Raw genomic sequence first — 24,781 nt, 5'->3', positions numbered from 1 at the left:
TTCCAGTTGCTCCACATCCTCGCCAATGCTTGCTATGGATGCCTTTTTAACAGTATCCATTCTGTCAGATGCATAGTGATATCTCATTATAGTTTTAATTTGAATTTGAATTTTATGAAGTTGAATGAATTGACTTTCTTTCTTGTTATAATCCATGTTTTCTGGAGGGGTATTTGATAAACCTTAGCCAAATCCAGTGTCTAAGATATTCTCCTCTAAAAATTTTATACTTTCAGAGCTGGAGATGTTGCTCCATGGTAGAGCACTTGCTTAGCAGATGCAAGTCACTGGGTTTGATCGTGCGCACGTGTGTGTGTGTACACACACACACACACACACACATACACACTTTTGGCTTTTATGCATAGACCTATGATCAAATTTTAATTAATTTTTTATGATATGAGGTGAAGATCCAGATTAATTTTTACATTTAAGATGTATGCTTGTTCTAAATCAGATGCAAAGTAATAAGATTGTCTATAAAGAGAATTTCAATGGGGGGTAAAAAGCAAATAGGAAAAAGACTTGGTGATTGATTATAACCCAGACTTTCCAAGACAGTCCCAATTTTAATTTCCTGTCCTATTTTCCTTCCATTTTATACTATAAAAGCTCAAACATATAAAGAGTTAAAAATAACTTTCATAAACATCCATATACCTTCCCTCATATAGATTCAACTATTGTTAAAGTGTTTCCACATTGCTTTATTTACTTATTTGAACTATACCTATACCATTTGAAAATAAATTACAGAAACCATAATACTTTATCCCTAAATGCTTCAAACTATGATGTTAGAATATTTCTCCGCCATTCACATCTGCATACTAGATTTAGAAGAAGCCTATATCTTAAACACTAAAAACAATACCTTTTAAGTTTGTTTTTTTTTTTTTATATTAGAGATTGAACCGGTGGTGCTGAGATATATAGCCACATCACCAGCCCCTTTCATTTTCCATTTTGAGACACAGTCTCACTAAGTGACCAATACTGGCCTCAAATTTGCAGTCCTCCTGCCTCAGCCTCTCCAGTTGCTGGAATTCAACCATGCCCAGAACCTTTTAAGTTTTATACTACTTTCTAAGAAAGTACTTGAAAAGAACTTAAGAAAGCATTATAAAATGCACTTTAATTTAAAAACGAAAAGGAAAAAATTAAAAGATTTTCAGTGATCCCCACCTCCTTGCCTCCTGAATTAACCACAAAGGGAGATCACAAAAGGGTCTAAATCTCTTCTCAGTGCTTCTCCAGGTCCACCTTGTGCACAACCCATTTCTAGGTTGATGAGCCTTCACTGTTTGCAGACTTCAATCCTGCACTGCCAATGCCCTTCCAGAGCTGTGCTCTCTGCTTGAGGTGTTGAGATGCCTCCTTTGCACATGGGCTCCCTTCAACTATCTCAGATAGAGATTCCCATTTACTCTTTAAGGCTTCTTCTAGAAGCTTTGTTCATTACTTTCCCCCAGTTAGATGCATGGTCCCCCCTCCTCTTTACCCAACAGAACCTTGGCCTGAGGTTTATACTATTCCTGTTTTTTCTAGGACCGGGACCAGAGGAAGATGCAAACTTTAAGGGGGTATCTTGGTGTGGTGACAGTAAGCTTGTACCTGTAGTCTGAGCTACTCTGGCGGTTGAAGCAGAAAGATTGCTTAAGCCCAGGAGTTCAGGATAGCATGGGCAACATAGTGAGACCCTGTCACAAAAGAAAGTGGGAGTCTGGGCAGTACCTGACCCTCACCCATTAAATGTTGTTATGTCTCTAGTTGCTTTTCATCTAGATATTTCCTCACCTTCTAAAAATGTATCTTGCAGAATGTACCTTTTGAATAACTCCATTTTATAATTTTTTATAACATTTATTTGAATCAATGTTTTTTTAAAATCAAAATTAATGAAAACACATTGATGATCAAAATATCAAAATTTTAAATAAAGACAGAATTTTTCCCCCTTCTTTTTTCCTGAGACTAGGCTCCAATGTGGCTCCAGGAACTGCCTGAATGCAAGAACTCACTCATCCTATGTTCCTGCAGCACCTTGACTAGGCAAGTCTGTTCATTTGACCACAATTTTCTGCTCCTTCTACATATTACTTCTCTCACTAAAAGCTGCAAGGAAAACAGCAGCTGTGATTAATAAGACATCTAAGGATAGAAGACTTTGGAGGAAAAAAAAGTATTTAACAGGTTGTATTTAAAGAGAATAAGAATTGTCTTCAAGACAAAGAATTTCAGCTGCATCCTACATGTAAAAACAGACCACAAAGCGGGGGACTAGTATCTTAAATATTTCTCATGCTAAAACTGTGCTTTTTATATAAAAAATAATCATCCTGAATAATTGAAATCATCATGCCCCTTTTTATCCTTGGTGTAGAATTCTTTTGTCATAAACAGACGCATATTCTTGATACAAAATTTAATATATACAGTCCCTTTTCCACATTTTCTTATCTTTCAGTTATAGATTTCTTTCTGGTAGCTTGGATGAAAAGAATTGTCTGTTTGTGGGCGTTCACATTCTTTGTGATTTAATAACCATTTTGACAGTCCTCTTTTGTAGGCCTAAGACTTTAAAATATAATCTATGAAAGTATTCAGCAATGCGTAGGGACCTCAGTATTTCCATTGTGTTCGTGTATTAATCAGAGAATTAATTATTCATTTTATTTCTTCGGGCATCATGATATCATCATATGTAGTCTATGTTCTAAGCCAGTTTTGTTCTTATGACTGTAAATACATGTGTAGTACAGAAGGCCTCAGTTCTTTAAGGGGAAAAAAACAACCAAACCTGGAATAGCTTACATTTACATGTTTTAGTAGTATTGTTTCTAACTGTAAATATATTTATGTACTGCTTTATTTGTATAATTAAATGAAATATATTCTATTTTTTAATATTATTAAGTCTTATCAGAAGATAAACACAAGTAGAGTTCAGATGGTTTAAGAACTCCCTGTATAAAAGCTTAAATTCTTGCTCTTTATATGGGTAAATTATGCCCCACATTCACTGGAAACTTAAAATTGCCATTAACAATGTGGTGGAGAATCATCTCTTTAGCTCTATCTTAAGAGTGAACAATAATGGACAAGAAAAAGAAAGCATAAAACAAGAAACATTTTTAGATGAAATAAGAAGTCTTTAGAGCCTACAAACGACTACATTTCTGGCTGTGTGAATCCTGTGAAATCAGGTGCATGTGAGATACGTCATGCTTCTCTTAGGGGAAGAAGCCATCCAGCATCTTGAAGGATGTCTTTTATATTTATTTGCATTAACATTATTGGTGTTTCATAAATTGCCTTCTGAAAATTTAACTATAATTTTAGGTGTTTATTGTTGAAGATAGGCAAAAATGAATTGGTGTGTTAGTTATTTAGTAGGAAGCAAGATCTAGATATGCTCTTGGCTCAAAAAAAATTTAAAAAGTATAACAGAGACCACATTTGGGTCAGTTGCCTTCCTCATTTGTGTGTGTGTGTGTGTGCAGGTGCATGTGTGCTGGGGATGGAACCCAGGGCCTTGGGCATGGTACACATACATCCATAGCCAGTTGCCTTTCTCTTTCTTCTTTAAGTCTTATAGTCAAGAATTAGAACAGGATGTGCATTGTACACCAGGAGGCCTCATTCCTGTCACACTGAGAGAACAGGTTAGTCTAGAAAGTGACAACTCAGTGGTGGATACCATTGGCCTCCTCACAGTTGATTTTGTAAGGAGGTGATTTCCTCAGGGAAAAGGAAGACCTTCGACTTAAGAGGTACAGTGTTTGTTGTCTTAGGAAATCCATTGTTGCTGGATACTGAATATTGAAGCTTAGATCTTGGGGCTGGGGTTGTGGCTCAGTGATAGAGTACTTGCCTAGCCTGTGTGAGGCGGGTTCAATCCTCAGCACCACATTAAAGAAATAAATAAAGATATTGTGTCCATCTACAACTTAAAAAAATGTAAAGATTCACCTTTAAAAAATTAGCAGTCTTGCTTGTATTATCTACCCAGCACCTATCACTATGTGCTATGCCTGCTACATAGTAGTGTTTAATATGTATTGTTGATGAATTTTATAAGTCTATAGTTACAAAAATACTTGTAGAAAAATCATGTCATTAAGTGAAAGAAGCCAATTTAAAAAGAGTATATACGAGCCTAACTACATGACATCCTGGAAAGACAAAACTACAGACAGGAAAAGATCAATGGTTGCCATGCATTCAGCGGGAGAGAGGGAGGGTTCCTGCAGGATTTTTAAGGTAGTGAAATTATTCTGTACGATACTGTAGTAGTGGATATGTGTCATAATATGTTGTCAAAATCCATGGAAAGTACAACACTAAGATTGAACCCTATCATAACTATGATGATTTATTAGTAATAATGGATCAATATTTATTCATCAGTGAAACCCATGTACCCTGTATTGCACTAAACTGGGAGGGGAAGGGGCATATATATGGGAACTCTCTGTACTTTCTGATCATCCTTCTGTAAACCTAAACTGTTCTAAAAACATTAAAAAAAAAAAAGGTCTTTATTATGATTCTGCCTTCCATTTCAGGATAATATAAAAGGACCTATTAGAAACTAGGTGAATAAATGAATGTGATATCCAAGGAAATATTTTTTTCGCATCAGTTTTATTTTTGGATTGAGGATGTAGCTCAACGGTGCAGTGCCTTCTTGGCAAATGGGGTTCAATCCCCAGCACCACACCATCAAATAAACAAACAAATAAAAGCTATTAAGTGCCAACTAAAGGCCTAGTAGGCAACGTATAGTAAAGAAAGACATTCTAGAATGTCAAGCAGGAGGTACTTTATCTTTTGACCACAAAAGTCTTTAGGAAAGAAAATACCAGCCAAAGAAGAAAAAAGAATTCAGAGAGTATGACAATTAAGTAGGGATTTAAATAACATTGATTGGGACAAAAACAAAGGTCCATTCTTAGCTAAATGTGTGAAGACTGGGAAAGCATCTCAATAAAAATGCAGGTGAAATAGTCCATGTTTAATATAAATGGATATGAGAATTACCAACTCTTGAAGCAGTCAGAAAGCTATGCACGTCTGATTTTGTCATACAAGACATGCTAACAGCCCCTGGAGTTGTACAGAGGACAGCACCCTGGGTCCCCTCCAAATCTCTCTCTCTCTCTCTCTCACACACACACACACACCACACACGCAAACGCACACACTGTACTCTTTCTAAGGGCCTCTAGTTAAAGACAGTTGAAATGCAGCCATGGTAGGAAACTGGTAGGAAAGAAGGAGATGTCTCATCTGGTGCTTAAAGTAAAACAAAGCTAAACACAGGTTTACACAACCAGGACATCTTTTTCATCACCCAAAAGGCGGAGAGGTAGTTCTGCCCTTTCCTGCTTCCACACCTACTCCTCTGGCTGACCTTTTGTGACTTCCTTTAGTCTTCTAATCTGGTGTATATTTTAAGCTGTTTTTGTCTCTTCATCAATTGTAATGCATCAGGTGGTAAGGAAAGATGACAAAACAAAAGTAATATGATTTTCCTTAAATCCCACCTCACACAAGAAGAGTCAAAACTTGATTTAAGGGATTGGGAGCTATTCCTACTGGAGATTGATACACACACACACACACACACACACATGCATGCACACGCACACTCGCCCACCCACACACATACACACACGCTTTACAAGGTTCCAAGCATTGGGTAAAGCTTCTTAAAAAGTTGGTCTACAACAGAAGAGGTAATGTGCCGGGTGCAGTAGTGCACACCTATAATAGGAACAGCTCAGGAAGATGAGGCAGGTGGAGTTCAAAGCCAACCTCGGCAACTTCAGGAGACCCTGCCTCAAAATAAAAAACAAAAAGGCTGAAGATGTGGTTCAGTGGGTAAGTGCCCTGGGTTCAATCCCTGAAATGGGCGGTGGGGAGGAGATAATATGGAGGTTATGCTGTAGGGTCCAAAGGCTCAATTCTACTACTTACCAGCCAGTAAAGTCACACAGTGTGTTATTTACTTTTTCTAATAACAATATAAAGGTTGTGATTATCTGTCCTTCACAGCAGACAGGTATAGTGAATATTAGATGAAAGCAAAAGTAATGTAAAGTATCATCATTATCATCATGGTTGTTCCTTACCTCCCAGGAAAAGCACAGGCTGTCCAAGAGGTATCCAGGAAAGTGCCTAGATATTTTCAGGGTATAATCCAAGCTTCACTGTGACCTTGAAAAACTGGAAATATGTAGGTCTCTCTTCAATTTCAGCAGCCTGTCATTGCCAGGTCGTAACATATGGACATGCTAGTTACATACCACACAACTCCAGGGGTCACTGTTCTTGGAACTTGGGACCTACAGCCAAAAACTGAGGATTAGGAGGTAAAGATTTCACTTTTTATAATAATAAATAAATGGTTAAGTGAATCAGAGAGTTAACTAACAACTGTGTGGCACATAGTCCTCATATTTTCAAATAGATTTCATAAACATCTCATAAACAAAAGAAATTCCATTCCAAAGTTTTGGCTTGATCTTTTTTTTTCCAAGTGATAAAACATAGATGCAGATACTGATACTAAAAGTGAACAACAAAAAGTATAGGAATTTCAGTGACCCCACTGCCAAAAAAAAAAAATATTTACTTTGTAATATGACAATCATATTTTGCTACAAAGACAGTATTAAAAGTATATTAAGTTCTACCTTCATTTCTGAGATGAGCCACAACAGAAATGTCTCCTAAAATACAAATTCTAAATATTAGCTCTAAGAGAACAGAAAGTTTTTTCCTCATGCAAATAATTATAAAAAGAGAAACGGTGAACTGGAAATAGGAGAACATGATAGCAGAGGCTGATCTACTTGATAGCAAGGACCTCTGATCCTAGCACTTGAATATTTTCCAGAAGCTTCCTCGCATGAAGTGTATACAGTTCTAATCCTCAGTTTAAAAGAATTTTTCAAAACCTGGAGGTTATCCCAATCTTCCTCTGGAAGAAGGAACAAATGAAAATAAACATAGACGTTCCAAAGAAAAATAAGGTAGGGAGCTAGCTCGATCAGATACTAAAACATATTCTAAAGCAATACTAATTGAAACATGTGGCACTGGTATGTGAATCAAGTTGTCAGACTTTTCAATAGAACATAATACCCTGTGAGTGGATTCTAGTATGTATACAATACATGAGAAAAGTCATAGCCCAGAGGCTGGGTTGTAGAGCCAGATAGATTCTTAACATGCATAAAGCCCTGGGTTCCATCCCCAGCACTAAAAATAAATAACTAAATAAGTCATATCACAGATCAATTTGGAAGGAAAGGTCATTCCATAAATTATAGTAGAATGAATAGCCAGAAACTGTGGAGGGGGGATCAACTCATATTGTCACTTCACAGTATAAATTAAAAAATTAGAATATGAAGAAGAAGAAGAGGAGGAGGAGGAGGAGGAGGAGGAGGAGGAGGAGAAAGAAGAAGAAAAGACAAAAATCCAGATTTACTTTAGCTAAATGAAAACAGCATTAAATATTTTCAGAGCTTCTGGAAAAGTATGAATTTCTAAGGTTAGGAACAAGAGAAGAAATAAAAACTTAACAACATAGGAACAATGTAATTTTGAAAATTAAAAAAGCAAAGAGTAAACTAGGAAACAGTCACTTAAGAGAAGGGACTAATAACCCTTCAAAGTTCAAATAAATAGAAAAACATAGTAAGACCTCAGAGAGGCAAGAGCAAAGGTCCACACGGCATGCACACCAGAGCTACTACAATTAGTTTTAACCAAAAATTGTTTCCTGCAGTTGTGGTTTTAAAAAGCAAAAAATAAAACAAAGATACATAATCTTTACATATTAAAATGGCAAAATTAAGAAGCTATGATGAGATATGAAAAGTTGTGCTCAATTTGTGTACACTGAATTGAAATGCATCCTGCCATGTATAACTAATTAGAAATAATTTTTTAAAACTTCCTTTTTTATGATGATAACAAAGAGAGCACAGAGAAATGGATACACTTATGCACTTCTAGTGGCATTTCACATGTAAACAGCCTTTTAGAAATCAATAAATTTAACAAAATATATAAAGAAGAAAAACAGACATCTCATACCCTTTTACCCAAGTGGTCACTTTTCTGGAGATGAAGAGAATAAGGATATGGGAAAAGTCATTTGCACCAGGGAAGTCATAGAAAATAATTTATGAGTATAAAAGATTGGAAAGAACCAAATTATATAGCAACTGGGAATTGGTTCAGTAAAGCATAAAACTCACTAAATGGTCATTTGGAACAACAACAACAAAACCCAAACAAACAAACATAAAAACTTTGAATCATGGAAACATGATTATAGAATATCATATACCCCCCAAACCCTAAGCTAAATCAACCCCTAAAAAAGGACATAAATTGAATGTAGTATAAAATATACACACATATATACACATATGTATACACACATATGTGTACATACATATACATATATCGTTGTTGTTTTGTTATGTTTTATGAGTAGTACTGGAGATTGAATCCAGGGGCCATCTACCACTGAGTTATATCCCAAGACCTTTTTATTTTGAGACATCATCTTGCTAAATTGCCTAGGCAGGCCTTGAACTTGCAATCCTCCTACCTAGGCCTCCCAAGTAGCTGGATTACAGGTGTACACCAGCACACCCAGGCTAAATATTAAGTTCTACCTTCAATCTGTTATTTTAAGTGGTTTTCCTCCTCTGCACAGCATGCTTATATCTTGTTTTGGTAATAGTATCCCTTCCCTTTGAAGATTTTTTTCCCAATTTTGTGTGACCCTGATGATGGGACTTTAGGTCATGATAGCCCACAATCATCCCTACCAACAGGTGAGTAGGTGGCCCAGGTTGGACTTGGGTCACTGTAATATCACCCTGTGGATGTTAAATGGTCAAAGGAAGGATACATTTTCTATGTCTAACCCAGAGTTCTTTCCCAGAATTTTTGGAGATGGTCCTACTAAAAGCCCCACACACTTCTTGTTTACAAGAGCATTTCGAACACATGGTAAAGAATACTTAAATAGATTTCAGTGGCGATTAACTCCTTAGAATGTATGTCTATTACATGCAGAAATAATTTCTGTCCTATGTTTTTGGTGACCAGGGTACTCTTAAAAATCTAAGTCAGACAATAGCTTCACGTTGCCTTGAGATCAAGAGGTGATTCCCACTCTCTTTCCCTCCCCTACCCCGCCCTGGTTGGCTACTTCTCTGTTTCTCAAACAAAGCTCATTTCCATCCTGGGTCCTTGTACTTGTTGTCTGATGTGTGACAAATGCTCTAGCCCAGAGCGTCACCAGGGCTGCTGCTTCACATCTCAGATGAGCCCCCTATGAGACCTTCCCTGATATTCACTCTACATTACCCTGTTTTATAGACTTCCCATTATTTGTGTCTATCATAAATTATTTTACCTGCTGTTTCTTATCTGCTGTCTGTTGTAGAATGAGAGAAAAACTGAAAATAAAAACTTGTGTGTGCACTGAAATTACAACCAGGAAACCAAAAGCATCTGAGAAAAGATGAAAAGAAAAATGCATAGGTTTATAACACTGGGGAGATGAAGATTCATTATGTCTGAATTTCCTATGCCTTTTCTTGGTTTTCCAAGTTTTCTATAATATGTTTATACTGTTTGATTAATTAAGATACAGACTGGGAAAAAAAAAGTCATATGCTCTTCAGAATCCATTAAGCTTTCTGGCATCTTTGTGAATAATTTCCGTTAGCCTGATTTTCAGAAACTACAACTGCCACCCTCAGAAAATCTAAAAAGAAAAGGAGAATGAGGAAAGAAAGAAAAAGGGAAAAATGGAATACTTAATATCATGGGCCATTCTAGTGTCCTAGGATGAAGGAGGCAACGTGCATTGGGTCATTTGTTAAACCTGCCAAAGCATAAAACATAACCAAGGTGAGCTTCTATACATAAACATAAGTTCACATCAAGACACATCCAATATCTGATACAATAATAAAAGTTAGGATTATTTGGCTCAATGCCATCGCTGAGCACATTATGAAAACTGTCTGATTTAATCATTGCCTCCTGGTAGTAAAAAGGTCTACGGTCCAGAAATTCTACAAATTTCATTATTAAGTGGTATTTATGATTTTTTTAAAATTTGACTTTCTATGCTGTGGTTTGGATGTTTGTGTCCCTCCAAAATTCCTGTTGAAATTTAATTACCAAGGCAATGAGATTGAAGGGTGAGACCTTCAGGAGATGATTTGACCATGAGGGCTGCATCTTTCTGGATGGACTCAGTGCTTTATGAATATAGTTTTTATGCCTCCTGATGAAGAAGTAACAGGCACCATCTTGGAAGCAGAGAGCCCTCACGAGACACTGAATCTGACGTCTTGATCTTAGACTCCTTGTCCTCCAGAACTATGAGAAAACCCTTTCTGTTATATATAAATCATCCAGTTTATGGCATTTTGTTATAGCAGCAACAATGGACCAAGATGTTCCATGAAAATTTCCCAAAGCCTAAGGTGATCACGTCTTCAATTCCACAGTGACCTTCTTCCTGGAAATCACATTTCTTTTCCTTTCGAGTTGTCTCCTGACCCCATCATATACACAGAGCTTGGTACATCTGCCCTTTCAGAGGTCTCACAATCATCCTTGCTGGTTTGAGTTTCATCTCTTTTTCAATTCAACCTTCTAGTCTCTGCTTGATGGATAACTTTTTCCACAGTTACTGAGTGCCTGTGAGTACTAGATCCTCTGCAGAAACAAAGCAGTCTTTCCTCTTGGAACTTAGAGTGTACTAGGAGAAACAAGCAAAAACAAGTAAGCAAAATAAATACAATTTTGCCAAGTTTCAGAAGGAAACAAATAGGATTTCCTGTTAGAATGGTCAGAGAAGATCCCTTTGAAAAGTTAAGTAGAGATCTGAAGCAGGAAGAGGGCCAGTTTGGAACAGGACAACTTATATGGCTGGGGCATCATAAGCAGGAGGCTAAAATGGCATGAAATAAGATAAATGTGGTTGCAAGATGCCAGGTGGAATATGGCCTTACAGGTCCTGGCAAGGGGTCTGGCTTTTATTTAAGGTGTAATTTAAGTCAGAGTTTCTGGCACATGCCTGTAATCCCAGCCATGGGACGCTGAGGTAGGAAGATTGCAAATTTGAGGGCAGCTTGGCCATTTAACCAGACCATCACACAAATTTTAAATTTTTTTAAAACCTGGGGCTGTAGCTCAGAGGAACTGTGTCCCTAGGTTCAGTCTACAGTATTCACAGTATTCACTCCAAAGTATAATTTGAAACCATTGAAAAGTTTTCACCTGAAAATTGATATGTTTGATTTACTTTTATTTATGCTTTACTCTCTCCCTTTACTTACCAATTTTCAAAGGAATGAGTGGATTTCTTAGGATCCTTTATATGTAAATTTTATGATCAGTTTGTTGATATCCACAAAATAACTAGGTGGGATTTTGATTAGAATTACGATGAAACTATAGATCAATTTAGGAAAAATTGACAGCTTGACAGTGAGTCTTCCTATCTATGAATATGGACTCTCCACTTACGAATAATATCTTTGATTTCTTCTTTTCTTCTCCTTCTTCTTTTTTGAGAAGGGATCTTGCTCTGATGTCCAGGCTAGTCTCTGACTTGTGAGTTTAAGGGATCCTCTGACCTCAACCTCCTGAGTAGATGGAACTACAGACCCTTTCCACCAGACCTAAGTTATATCTTTGATTTCTTTCATTAGAGTTTTATAGTTTTCTTCATATAGATCTTGAATATGTCTGTCAAATATATGCCCGAGGGTTTTTGTCTGCGTGTTTTCATTTCTTGGTGCTAATATAGATGGCACTGCGTTTAAAGTTCAAGTTGATTGCTAACCAAACTTTGTACATTAACCTTGTATCCTGAAACCTTGCTACCATCACTAATGAGGTTTTTTAAACATATGATTCTTTGGCATTAATACCCTTCAAAGAATAATGCCTTTCAAAGCTTTTTATTTTAAAGGACACCATTATTAATGAATGGATTTAAACACTTTGATCGGTTTCAATCTTATGCAATTTTTAAATAACACTTCAATGACCCTTTCTTGGGCCAATAGGAGTCTCTGTAAGTTGCCTCCTGAGTCTTTTCGATATAACCTCAGTAATAATAAACTCCTTCACTGTTATCTGATATGACAAGATGTTCCAGGCTAATCATAATCACTTTATTCTCCAAGAAGCTCAGATTCCTTTTATTTAGAAGTCACAATTCTGGGCATTATTTTAAAACCATTCTTGTTGTTCTACAGAGAATGGAGTAAAAGAAAGCTGAGGAAAACCGGAGGAACTGGTTCAGAGACATGTAGCAGTCCAGGTGAGAGAAAGTGGCATCTGGACCTAGTTATTGACAAAGATCTGATGAGCTGATTTGAAATAGATTCTCAGAATGCAGTCAAAGAACTTGCTGTTGGATTACACATGGAGAATGGAAGGACATTGAAAGAAGGATTCAGGGACAATGTCTATATTTTGTGGGAGGACTGGTAGGGAATATCATTATCAGAATAATGAACATTCTGGAAAAGATTTAAAGTGGCATATTAAATCCCTGCTTCAAAACCCCAGGGGCCTAAATTTCATTTCAAAGATACTGATGGGGAGCAGGGGATGTAGTTCAGTGGTAGAGAAGATGTTTTGCATGAAGGAAGTCCCCCAAAAGTATAAACAATGTTTCCAAAAACTTCATAAACTTATAACTATGTATTCTGTATACTCCTCCAGTCATTGTTGACTATATCTACAATTTAACAGTTGCAAGCAATATGTTCAAATAGCTTGATGTTCTGTATTTTTTCCATGTAAACAATTTGAAACTTTGCCTTTAAAATATTCAATCATTGCCAGGAGCAGTGGCATAAATCTGTAATCCCAGTGTCTCCAGAGGCTGAAGCAGGAGAGTCACAAGGCCAAAGCCAGCCTCAGCAACTTAGCTAGGTTCTAAGCAATTTATGGAGTTGCCACTCAGGGGTAGAGCGCTTGCTTAGCATGTGTGAGGCACTGGGTTCAATTCTGAGCATGGCATATAAATAAATGAATAAAATAAAGCTCCATCAACATCTAAAAATTTTTTTTAAAAAAGGCAGAGGGAGGAGTGCTGGGGATGTAGCTCAGTGGTTGAGTGCTCCTGGGTTCAAACCCTGGTACAAAAAAAAAAAAAGAATAAATAAAAATAAACATATAAATAAATCATGCTGACATGTGATGATTTATCTAATCATTTTATTATTGGGGGTATTTGAGTTTTTCCCAATTTTTGATTGTTGTTTCTTAGTTAAGACTCAGTTGTAAGCAATGAAAAGTGTGATTGATTCTTTTTTTTTTTATTATTTTTTTTTAGTTGTAGTTGGACACAATACCTTCATTTTTATTTGGTTTTATTTTTATGTGGTGCTGAGGATCCAACCCAGTGCCTCGCACGTGCTAGGCGAGTGCTCTGCCGCTGAGCCACAACCCCAGCCCCCAAAAGTGTGATTAATTCTAAAGATAAAGGGGTATTCCATGGAGTCAAAGGGCAGAAAAGCAGGTGAGAGTCTAGAAAGAACCAGAAAACTGTCAGCCCGTTCATTTTCTGTGTTTCTTTTGGTGAGTCTCCTTCATTCTTTTTCTCTTACCCTCCTTACCTCTCCCTGTAGGGAAAGGGGGCTTCACAGTTTCCATACTCCAGCTTTTGTCAGATGCAGTTATTCCTGGTTACAAGTTGAGACCGGGGAGGTGGGACTGTCCCACACAGGTGTGGCTGCCAGGGCCCCGCCCCAGTGGATGGGAGGGGGGAGGGGTCTGGAGGAGAGGGGCTGGCTCCTGGGCCCGGCTGACCCCTGCAACCGGTTATTACAATTTGGATAATGCTGCTGTGAGCCAGTGTGTAGAGGTGACCTTTTAAAATTTGTTCTTATAGTAGGTTCTTCAAGGTAGACTTAATGGGTCTCAGAGTTGGACCAGTTTCATGATTTATTCCTCTGACAGTGTGTTGATTGTTGTTTCTTAGTTAAGACTCAGTTGTAAGCAATGAAAAGTGTGATTGACAGTGGCTAGGACCTGCTGAGGACACAAGAGGACACAGGGCGTTGGGAGACACCGGTCTGGCAACTCCCAAGGAGCTCTTCCTTATCGCCACGATATGCTTTTTTTACATCATCGCCTCCTCTACCCTCAGTAAGTGCTAGAATGAATATGCTCTCTTTAATATTTTTTGGATCTTCCCTAATATTTATTGAACAGAGAAAATGAGAGAACTAGCCAACCCAGCACTCATCACGTAGTATTTATCACGTTCTTAACGGAGGTTATGCAATTGCAAATTAATTTCTTGCCACAAATAAATACCCTACAGCCTCATCTTTCTTAGGGATCCCATTTTCCAACCCTTCTAAATGTTTTTACTGGCCTCTGCCACCCTCTCTAATTTCCCTCCTTAGATTGAGGTTCTAAATACTTCCTTTCCCTAATACAATACTAAGAAATACCCATTAGCATGAACTCTCCTCTAACTAAAAGATTTCTTTCAAGGATATTGATTACCTAAATACTTTTTTTCCCTTCTTCTTCACAGAATTACACTGTTCTTTCTCATTCAGATCCAGAATTTGAATCTACCTTTGAATTCCTTAATTCATGCCTTTGGGAACTGCACAGGAGTCAGTGCAAGATGGCAGAGGGTGGAGGAAGGACTAAATTTCCCCGTTGATACAGGTTAGTGGCACGGGAATAAGACCACACAAAAGGAAGAGGGAGAGGAAGGTATTAGCCAATAGAAAACTTGGAAATATCCACTTAGAAGAAATGACAGAGTGTAGCCTCTGAGCAGGCAAACTGGCTTCTGAAACTCAAGGTCCTGAATGGGCAAAGTAAGCATGAGGTCCAAGAGGGCCCAAGGAACAGAGAGAAACAGCCCAGCCCAAGGGACAGAAGGAGAAGCAGAGAGGTTTGATCCCATATTGAGAGAAGTATTTGGTTCCAAGCATTGGAGGAAGTGTTTGGCATGTGTTTTCAATACATTCTATTGCCAAAAAATTTCCCTTTTCTTCACTCCATTGCAGTGTCTTCATGTTGCTTTAATTAAAATTGTGTAATTCACAAAGGCACTGTCAGAACACGACTCTTGGTTGTAAGTCAGAGATCTCATCCTTCTGTCTAGTTTTTAAATACAAGCTCTGAGGGCTGGCATGGCCTGGTAGGTGTGTACTCATCCACAGCAAAATTGCATTCTGCAGGTGCCATGGCTGGGGCTGCAGCGCAGGCAGGGACAGTGTTGCCTGGAGGGTCCCACAGTTCCTAAAACTGTTCTTCCAGACATAAAGGAGGACAGAAGTTCTTTCCTGATATCATTCATTGTTTTACACACTCCAATCTAGTGTTAAGGATACAGAAGAAATGGTAGTTGCTTTCTGAGTTTGCAAGAGGAAATGCGAAAAGCAAATGAGTAGTTGGAGAATTGTCCTGACATTTACAGAATGAACGGGCGTTGATGTGTAATAGAGGGACTTGCAACTGTTAGAGGAATGTTCTTCCAATGCCTTGGAGGGAGGGTTGGGCATTTGTTTTACAGAATTTAAAGAATAGCAAAAGCTACTCTAGCAGTTCTGGGAGAATCACCGTGGACAAACATTATAGAAGGCAGGGAGAGGGCAGGTGTATAAGAATCAATGAAAAAAAAATGTGGCATATATACACAATGGAATATTACTCAGCAATAAAAGAGAATAAAATCATGGCATTTGCAGGTAAATGGATGGAGTTAGGGAAGATAATGCTAAGTGAAGTTAGCCAATCCCAAAAAAACAAATGCCAAATGTTTTCTTTGATATAAGGAGGCTGATTCATACTGGAATAGGGAGTAGGAGCTTGGGAGGAATAGACAAACTCTAGATAGGGCAGAGGGGTGGGAAGGGAAGGGAGGGGGCATGGGGTTAGAAATGATGGTGGAATGTGATAATCATTATTATCCAAAGCACAGGTATGAAGACACAAATTGGTGTGAATATACTGTGTATACAACCAGAGATATGAAAAACTGTGCTCTATATGTGAAACAAGAATTGTAATGTATTCCACTGTCATATATAAATTAAAAATAAGTAAATAATTTTTTAAAAAAGAATCAATGAGTAGCTGGGCCCAGAGACACACACTTGGAATCCCAGTGGCTGGGAGGCTGAGGCAGGAGGACCATGAGTTCAAAGCCAGCCTCAGCAATTTAGCGATGCCCTAAGCAACTCAGTGAGATTCTGTCTCAAAATAAAAAATAAAAATGGACTGGGTATATAGCTTAGTTGTTAAGCACCCCTGGGTTCAATCCCTGGTGTGTGCGTGTGTGTGTGTGTGTGTGTGTGTATACACAAAACAACCAAAAAACAGAATCAGAATCAATGAACAGCTGTCTTTCACGGAGCATTTAATTCAAAACAAGATAACCACCCATTGTGCTGTAAAACAGATATCTTTAACAAGATTCCCTTCCCTACCTCCTCCTTACCTATGCATTTTCAGACTGTTAGAAAGTAGGATTAAGAAACAAGGCAAAAACTCAGAATATGGTTTGATCCCATTTGTCAGTACCAAAGAAAGTACTGGCATGTGTTTTCAATACATTCTAATTACCCCAAAATGCCCTTTTCCTTCAACCTATCATGCTTTCCTTTGTGTTGCTTATTTAAAAGTTGTAAAATTCAAAAAGATTGGGGCTTGCTCCAATGTATATGGCCAAATTCCTCGTGTGGTTGGAGAACTGTATGTGCTCTGGTCTTTGTTAGTAACTACCCCGTGCCAAATACTTAATTCTTAGTAAATATGAAGTGGTGTATGTGCTTTTGTGTTCTTGGCTACAAATTATATGACCGGACATATTCTAAAATTTTGCACTTTTGGGCTAATGAGCTTTTTGTAATAATGAATTAAAACAGATTTATATTTGAATGCTTTCTTTGAAATACATGGAAAGGGATTCTAGGATTTTCTAAGCACTAAGGAAATGTGGTTCCACAATGAAATTGTGTCCAATGACAAACTGAAGAATGTTTTAACCATAAACTCCACAAGTGGAAAGAGAATTTTTTTCACTAGGCAAGTCTCAAAGGAGATATTTATTATTAACAATTTTAACAAAAATTATTCCAGGTAATGCAAGATAAACTGAATCCATCAAAATGAACACATTGAATGATAATGATAATTTAACTAGATGGGCTATAATTTTTCAAAACAGTGAACTTCAACTCATATTTAGTAGGGTTTCGTTTTGTTTTGTTTTACTATGTTACTGACCTAGTTTTAGACATGGAATTAACAAACCCCAGGTCCCTAGGAGAGTAAGAAGAAAAGTTACTTGCTTATATTCTGCAATTTATTACACTAATTTATGGTCCTTCAAGCCTGGGCAGGGGATGGGCCGTTCTTGTTTTATTGAAGAAACTTTTTGTCCTTTGTTGGGGTTGTTTCCAGCTATTTAACAATTGACTCTAATAGAATCTTATGAATAAAACTAATGAAAACATGAAGAAATGAACTCTAGAGACCAAACATACAGTAGCTTATTGTTCAGTCCCCAGAGAATAGAAATACCTTCTCTAACAAGGTACAATGGTGCAAACAGGAACTAACACTCGGGTTTCAATGCACAAGGCATTCGGGGTCAGGAAGAGGCCAGTGTTGCTGACCTTAATCAGGTCAGTATGATCACGCTCCTAAAACACCTAAGCCACAAGGTAAATGCCTTTCAACTCTTGGATGAGCTCATGTGATTATTCAAGTTGTTTCATGAGATAAACAAATTGCCAAAGCTAGTTCTTTGTCCTTAGACCCATCTCAATATATTTTTGGAAGGGACTACATGCAAGTAGTTTTCTCTTTCACTAAGGCCAATTCTTATTTGGCCTACTCTCTTGAATCTTGGGGCATATACTGGAAACTTGGAAACCTGAAAATGAAAAGTTGGTATACTTAAAATACCTAGTTTTTTTTTTCTTTTTATTTCTCTCACTTTCCCTCTCTCTTTTGTTACTATTTTTAAAAAATTTTTAGTGGTTGATGGATCTTTATTTTATTTATTTATATGTGGTGCTGAGAATTAAACCCAGTGCCTCCCACTTGCCAGGCAAGTGCTCTACCACTGAGCCACACCCCCAGCTCCTCATTACTATTTTTTTTTTTTTTTTTTTTTTGCTCTTAGGGTTAGACCTAGGGTCTATGCATGCTAAGCACACATTGTATCACTGAACTATATCCTCAGCCCACATAGATGGCTTTAAATTACAAAACTCTTTAATATATCAAGTCTTTTGTTATTGCTTTTTTTTAATATTTATTTTTTTTAGTTTTAGGTGGGCACAATATCTTTATTTTACATTTATGTGGTGCTGAGGATCAAACCCAGTGCCTCATGCATGGTAGGCAAGCACAATCCCAGCCCCCATCAAGTCTTTTACTAGAGTTTCAATCATAGAGAGACTCAGGGCAAATGACTTGAATTTCCTGGGTTTTAGTGTCCTCACAAAACAATATGAGGGTACATTGGAAGGCATGGAGCACACCTATAATCCCAGCAGTTCAGGAGGCTGAGACAGGAGGATGGTGAGTTCAAAGCCAGCCTCAGCAATGGCGAGGTGCTAAGCAACTAAATAAGACCCTTTCTCAAAAAAAAAAAAAAAAAATGGGGGGCGGGGGTGGTTAGGGATGTGGCTCAGTGATTGAGTTCCTCTGAGTTTAATCCTCAATACAAAAAAAAATTAAAAATGAGGGTACATGTAATTAGAGTTTATCTAAGTGTGTCACCCAGGCCATTGGTAGTATATGAAATGACTTTTGGTGGTTCATGGGTAGTTGTGCATGCTAAGCACACATTGTATCACTGACTGTAGCCCCAGCCCACATAGATGGCTTTAAATTACAAAACTCTTTAATACATCAAGTCTTTTGTTATTGTTTTTTTTTAATATCTATTTTTTAGTTTTAGGTGGACACAATATCTTTATTTTACATGTATGTGATGATTAAGTTCTATATTTACTGAGTCTATTAAACCTGTGATGTTTCTGAATACTACAGACTATCACTGCTTAGAAAATTGGGTATTTAGTTGTTGTTTTTTTTTTTAAATCAAATCCGCTTTTTTTTTCTTAATCAAGTAAATGACAGAAGCATGTAACAAAACAGTGATGTTATTGTTTTAATGAATAACACTTAGGAAATATCAGACGAAGGCTAGAGATGCAGCTCAGGGGTAGAGCACTTGCCTAACAGGCCAAAGTCCTAGGTTCAATCCACAGCACTGGAAAAAAGGAAAAGAAAGAAAACATTAGACTGATAATCCCTAAGGAATGTTCTAGCTCTAAATCTAAAATGTTTATAATATTTTAAGCCTTTCTTCCAAACTTCGCTCACATTAACCTCAGTAGAGAAGCCAAAATTAAATAAAGCAGATGAGGGCTAAACAGCAGAAGAGGAAAGGAGGAAAAGGAAAATGCTTGCATACGTCCTAGACTCCATAATCACTCAGGAATTAAAGCAGGGTTTGAAGTATGTCTTTTGATTTTGACACAGAATTTTCACACACTTGTCTAAGCAACTAAAAAGATTTTAAAAACCTCATTTTGAATTATAAATTCTGTATGTTCCAAAATATTTGTATTATGACTAACACCGGTGGGATTTTTTTGGAGGGGGGGTACTAGGGATTGACCTCTGGAGCACTTGGCCACTGAGCCACATCCCCAGCCCTATTTTGTGCTTTATTTAGAGACAGGGTCTCACTGAGTTGCTTAGCGCCTCGCTTTTGCTGAGGCTGGCTTCAAACTGGTGATGCTCCTGCCTCAGCCTCCCAAGCCCCTGGGATTACAGGCGTGCACCACTGCGCCCGGCAACGCTGGTGTTTTAAAAAGTTGCAAATTCTGTTCTGGTTGTCCTGTAGCTGCTTGTTGGAATGGTGACACAAAAGTGACAACAGTATACGTATTAATTTATTAACTGGGTGTCCAGCAATGGCTTTGCACTTTATAAATTTTATACTATATAATCCTCACAACAATCCAACAAATGATATATCATTTCCTCTATTTCCAGGTTAAGAAACGGCAATCCTTGGAGGGTCCTAACTTATTCTCTAACCCAAGGGCTCACAGTAGTCAATGATGAGCAATTTTTTGAAATATTTGTTTTAGTTGTTGATGGACTTTATTTTATTCATTTATTTATATGCGGTGCTGAGAATCGAACCCAGTGCTCACACCTGTGAAGCAAGCGCTCTACCAAGAGCCACAACCTCAGCCCCAGTGATGAGCATTTAAAAAAAAATGGCTACCCAGTTGAGTCTAATTTATAAGCACTGGCATTTTCTTTCTTTATTCCTTCCCTTTCTTTCTTTCTTTTTTATTTTTGTTCCTGGGGATTGAACTCAGGGGCACTCAACCACTGAGCCACATCCCCAGCCCTATTTTGTGCTTTATTAGAAACAGGGTGTCACTGAGTTGCCTAGCACCTCACCATTGCTGAGGCTGGCTTGGAACTCGCGATCCTCCTGTCTCAGCCTTCTGAGCCACTGGGATGACAGGTGAGCGCCACCTCACCCAGCTATACTTGCATTTTCCGTAACACAAGTTTTATGTAAGAGTTTTAAAGAAACATCCCCCCACCCTGCCCCCATCTCTATAGGAAAAGAAGAGGCCACTGGGCTTGACCAAAAAAACTTTTGGAAGAACTTTAATTCTTAAAGGGTAGGTCAGAGACTTAGGCTGAAATAGTGGGTCCAGGGTGGGTCAATTCAAAGAAATAAGCAGTTATTCTAGAATTCTGTATCCGTCTTCACAGTGGATGCCGCATCCGAGCGTCCCTGGATTGAGAATCTGTCTGCCTCTGCAGATAACCACTCCTGCCAGGGTGAGAGCCGGCACCATTCAGGACTGCAGTAGCTCTTCCTTCCCACAGCTTCTCTCTCTGCTTCCCCAGGAAGAGTCTCTTCTCACTGCCCTCTCCACCAACTGTTGCCTTCAAAGGAAAGTGACCACACCATTTATCAATGTGCAAAGCACTTCTTGACTTTTCCTCCCTGTGTTAGTCAGTTTTCTGTCACCACGACAAAATACCTGAGACAATCAACTCAAAAATAGAGAAAATTTTATTTTTATTCAAAGTTTTGGAGTTTTTAACCCATGGTTGCTTGGTGATGTTGCTTTGGGCCTGAAGTGGGAGAGTACATCATGGAGGGAGCATGTAGGAAGGCCATTCACCTCGTGCATCCATTAAGTAGTGAAAGGGCACACCCCGGTAACCTAACTCCGTCATCTAGTCCCACCACCTAAATGTCCCCCACCTCCCCATAGTGCCACAGGCTGGTGACCAGGCCTTTAACACATGAGCTTTGGGGAACATCTCAGATCTGAACTCCAGCACTCCTCTTTAATCATCAAGGAGTCTTCTTTGGAATCCCAAAAAGACCAGTTATCCATTTCCCTTTCCTCGAGAATTCTACCATCCAGAAACAAGGTGGAAAGATCTGAAGCTAGAAATTACATCTGCAAATATAATGATTAACCCTCTGAGAAAAGTTTTAGATAAATTGGCTTTTTTTTTTTTTCCAATCAGAGTAAAAGAAGTATTTATCAAGTGAGAATGTAAAACTGAAGACATTTATGGTGTTTGGAAAGCAGTCCCAGTCTGAGGATGCTAAGGTGAGAAGGAAGCTACCTCTACACATATGTTATTTATGACTTTGTAGCTTTATCTGTGCTGGTCAGCTTTCTGTTACTGTGACAAAATACCTGAGATGAAAAGTTAAAAGGAGGAAAGGTTTGTTTTGCTTCCTGGTTTCAGTCCATGGTCAGCTGGTTCTTGCTTTTGGGCCTGTGGTAAGGCAGAATATCATGGTGGAGAGCAGGTGGTGGAACAGAGCTGCTCATTTCATGGTGGTCAGGATGCAAAGAGATATTCAAAGGAAGGGGCTGATATTCCTTCCAGGGCTATGCCCCCAACGACTTAATTTCCCCCTACTAGGCCCCACCTCTTAAAGATTCTACCACCTCCCCACAGTGCCTTGGATGGGGAATAGGCCTTTAACACATGAACTTTTGGGGGACATTCCAGACTGATCCCGGAGCTTCACCTTAGGCAGGTGTTCTGCATTTTGGCCCCGTCCTTGCACAGCCTGCTGGGGAGCAGGTCTTAGATTTAGAAGGACCATACTGAGAGAAAAGTAGGGTATTGGATGTCCCTGGGGGAATTCCTTCCACTGAACTGATCTGGGTGTCACAGGGCCACTTAGTGCCTCTACCCAAATGCAGACCACCTCACCCTTTCTCCAAACTTACATATTCTACTTGAACCTTTTCTATTTCATTAAAAAAAATGCTGCAAGTACTCACACAATTTGTTTTGTGACCCACAAATGGGTCATGACCTACAGTTTGGAAATTACAGCCTTGTGGTGAGGATGCAGGACAAAGCCTTCTGGATACATTCTTTGTCTACAAATGACAACTTGTGGCTCCCTTGGAAAATTGCTTTCTGGGTGCCCTGACCTAGTCCTCTAGTCCCTCCTTTTGTCATGACTCTGACCTAGACTTCCCTGGCTAAGGACAGCTGCCTTTGTCCTTTGATGTTGTCATTAGGCCTCCAGCCCCAAACTCCACCCCAGGCTTCCCGTGCAGGGATTCCAGCCCTTGAAATGAGTGCGTGCCCTCACGGGAAGTGTAGCTTCAGAGCCTCATCAGATTGCTGTTTTAAGGATTCCAAGTTTCAATCCAACTTTGAAAATTCAGGATGTCTTTGGTACAGTTTATCTTAATGCCACACACAAGTGACTCCAAGTACTAACGTCAGAACGATCCATTACAAGATGGGTTGAGATTGAGAAATGACAAAATTACATTTTTGTAATCTTTTTTGACATCTGTTTTATTCTCTAAGATAAAGAAAAAGTCAGAGTTTTTATTCCAGGTTGTATTATTTATCTGTGGCTATTTGATTAGTCATGATCTCCTCTGCTGGTTCTAAGTTCAAGGAGATCAACACTGTTTATCTCAATCCCAGTACGCAGGACAATACTTGGTACATACTAGGTTTCAATAAATATTTGCTGAATGACTAAGTGAGTGTTCTTTTAAAAAAAGACTTTCTGTAAGATTTATTTTTTTCCCACCAAACTTTGAACTTTCTTTCATGTTTTATAAGCTAGAACACTGAATGCGAATTTGACACTGAATCTCATGACCCTACAGGTTTGGATTATCTCTAGGGTCCCAGTTGGGGTATTAACTCCCAAAACACATCAGCATCTACTTCAAGTGTGGCACTCTCATAATAATATCTGCCATCAATTGACACTGCATAATAACTCCAGGAGGTGAGAACTCTTATTATCTTTCATTTTATGGGAGAGGAAATTCAGGATTGGAAAGACTTGATCTAGGTCTTGCTAGACTATGTCACCTTTACTTTATACTAGTAGCTCTTTCATGAACATCTTGTCTAAATCAAAAATATGTTTCTTCTCTACATCCTTCTGAGAATCTTTTGTTCAAAAGCAGCATTGAGAAATGGTGTGGAAAAGGAGAATGAGTTTTTAAATCGACTTATTTTAAAAGGAAATGCGGATGTCATAATGGACAGGTTCCTTAAAGATGTTTATGCCCATTTTGAACATGACATTTAAAACTATGTCTTGTTTTAATGCAAGTAAATGACCATCCTTTCAAATAACATCACTCCTGGCTGATGTTAGATTATATTCTTTCAAACATAAGTGGATGTCACGGTAACTAAGAAGTAGCTGGTTCCAAAATAAAACAAATAATGAGAAAGGATAAGAAATAATAATTTCACTATAGAAAAAAAAATTTTAAAAAGGATTTGCCCTAAACAGCTTTTTAAAGTTGAAAAGAGGGAGATTTTGCTCATCTGCAATTCTAAGAATAGTTTTTATCTTGGAGCATGGAAAGGGATCTTGAAATTCGTTTGAATCTGAAAGCCCTGTGCCTCTTGTCAATATCCTCTCATTGAGTGGGGAGACTGTGCCTGAGGTGTTAGAGGGGCTCAGAGGAGGTGGTCTGAGTTTTCTAAATTCTGCAAGAGCCATGGCAATGTTTATTATTTTCTCTCAGAGTGATTTTCATTTCAAAAGGACATACAGCAGAGCAGTACAGACCCTGTAATTCAAATTAGAAATCAAAATAGGGCTGGGCTGGGCATGGTGGCACATGCCTGTAATCCCAGCAACTGGGGAGCCTGAGGCAGGAGAATCACAAGTTCAGAGCCAGCCTCAGCAATTTAGCGAGGCTCTGAGCAACTCAGTGAGACTCTGTTTCTAAATAAAATACATATTTTAATATATATATTAAAACAGCAGTGGCTCAGTGGTAGATGACATAGCACGCATGAGGCACTAGATTCAATCCTCAGCACCACATAAAAATAAAATAAAGATATTGTGCCCACCTATAAAATAAAAATAAAATATTTTTAAAAAGGGGAGAACTGGTGGTGTGGCACAGTGTTTAAGTACCCTGGTTTCAATCCCTGATACAAAAAAAAAAAAAAAAGACACATCTCGATATTGTTCTTTCTCTCCCAATTAATTATTGTAGTAAGCTCATTTAAGATTGCCCAGCAATGAACAGTGGTCACCTAAAGCATTTAATAAGTGCTTATTAAGTAGAAACTGATCTTAAGAGAGCCCTTCCTCCACGAGCACCGGGCTAAGGCTGCTCTTGCCAACACCAAGAGG

General features: G+C 38.3%; 1 long non-coding RNA gene across 1 annotated transcript in view; it reads left to right on the top strand.

Annotated features, from left to right (window-relative positions):
• Positions 1-13,778: 13,778 nt before the first annotated feature.
• LOC124102621 (uncharacterized) overlaps positions 13,779-24,781 on the top strand; it is a 52,724-nt gene continuing 41,721 nt past the window's right edge. The window contains exons 1-3 of the long non-coding RNA XR_009228171.1: positions 13,779-14,226; positions 14,649-14,763; positions 21,646-21,731. This is a non-coding gene — a long non-coding RNA (uncharacterized LOC124102621). The remainder of the gene's footprint in view (positions 14,227-14,648; positions 14,764-21,645; positions 21,732-24,781) is intronic.

This window comes from Marmota monax, unplaced genomic scaffold (assembly GCF_021218885.2).
Source record: "Marmota monax isolate L192 unplaced genomic scaffold, Marmota_monax_Labrador192_F-V1.1 WCK01_AAM20220418_F8-fsc00002, whole genome shotgun sequence".
Lineage (NCBI taxonomy): Eukaryota > Metazoa > Chordata > Mammalia > Rodentia > Sciuridae > Marmota > Marmota monax.
Note: the sequence above shows the minus strand (reverse complement) of the source record. Positions and strands in the feature narration are given on the sequence as shown.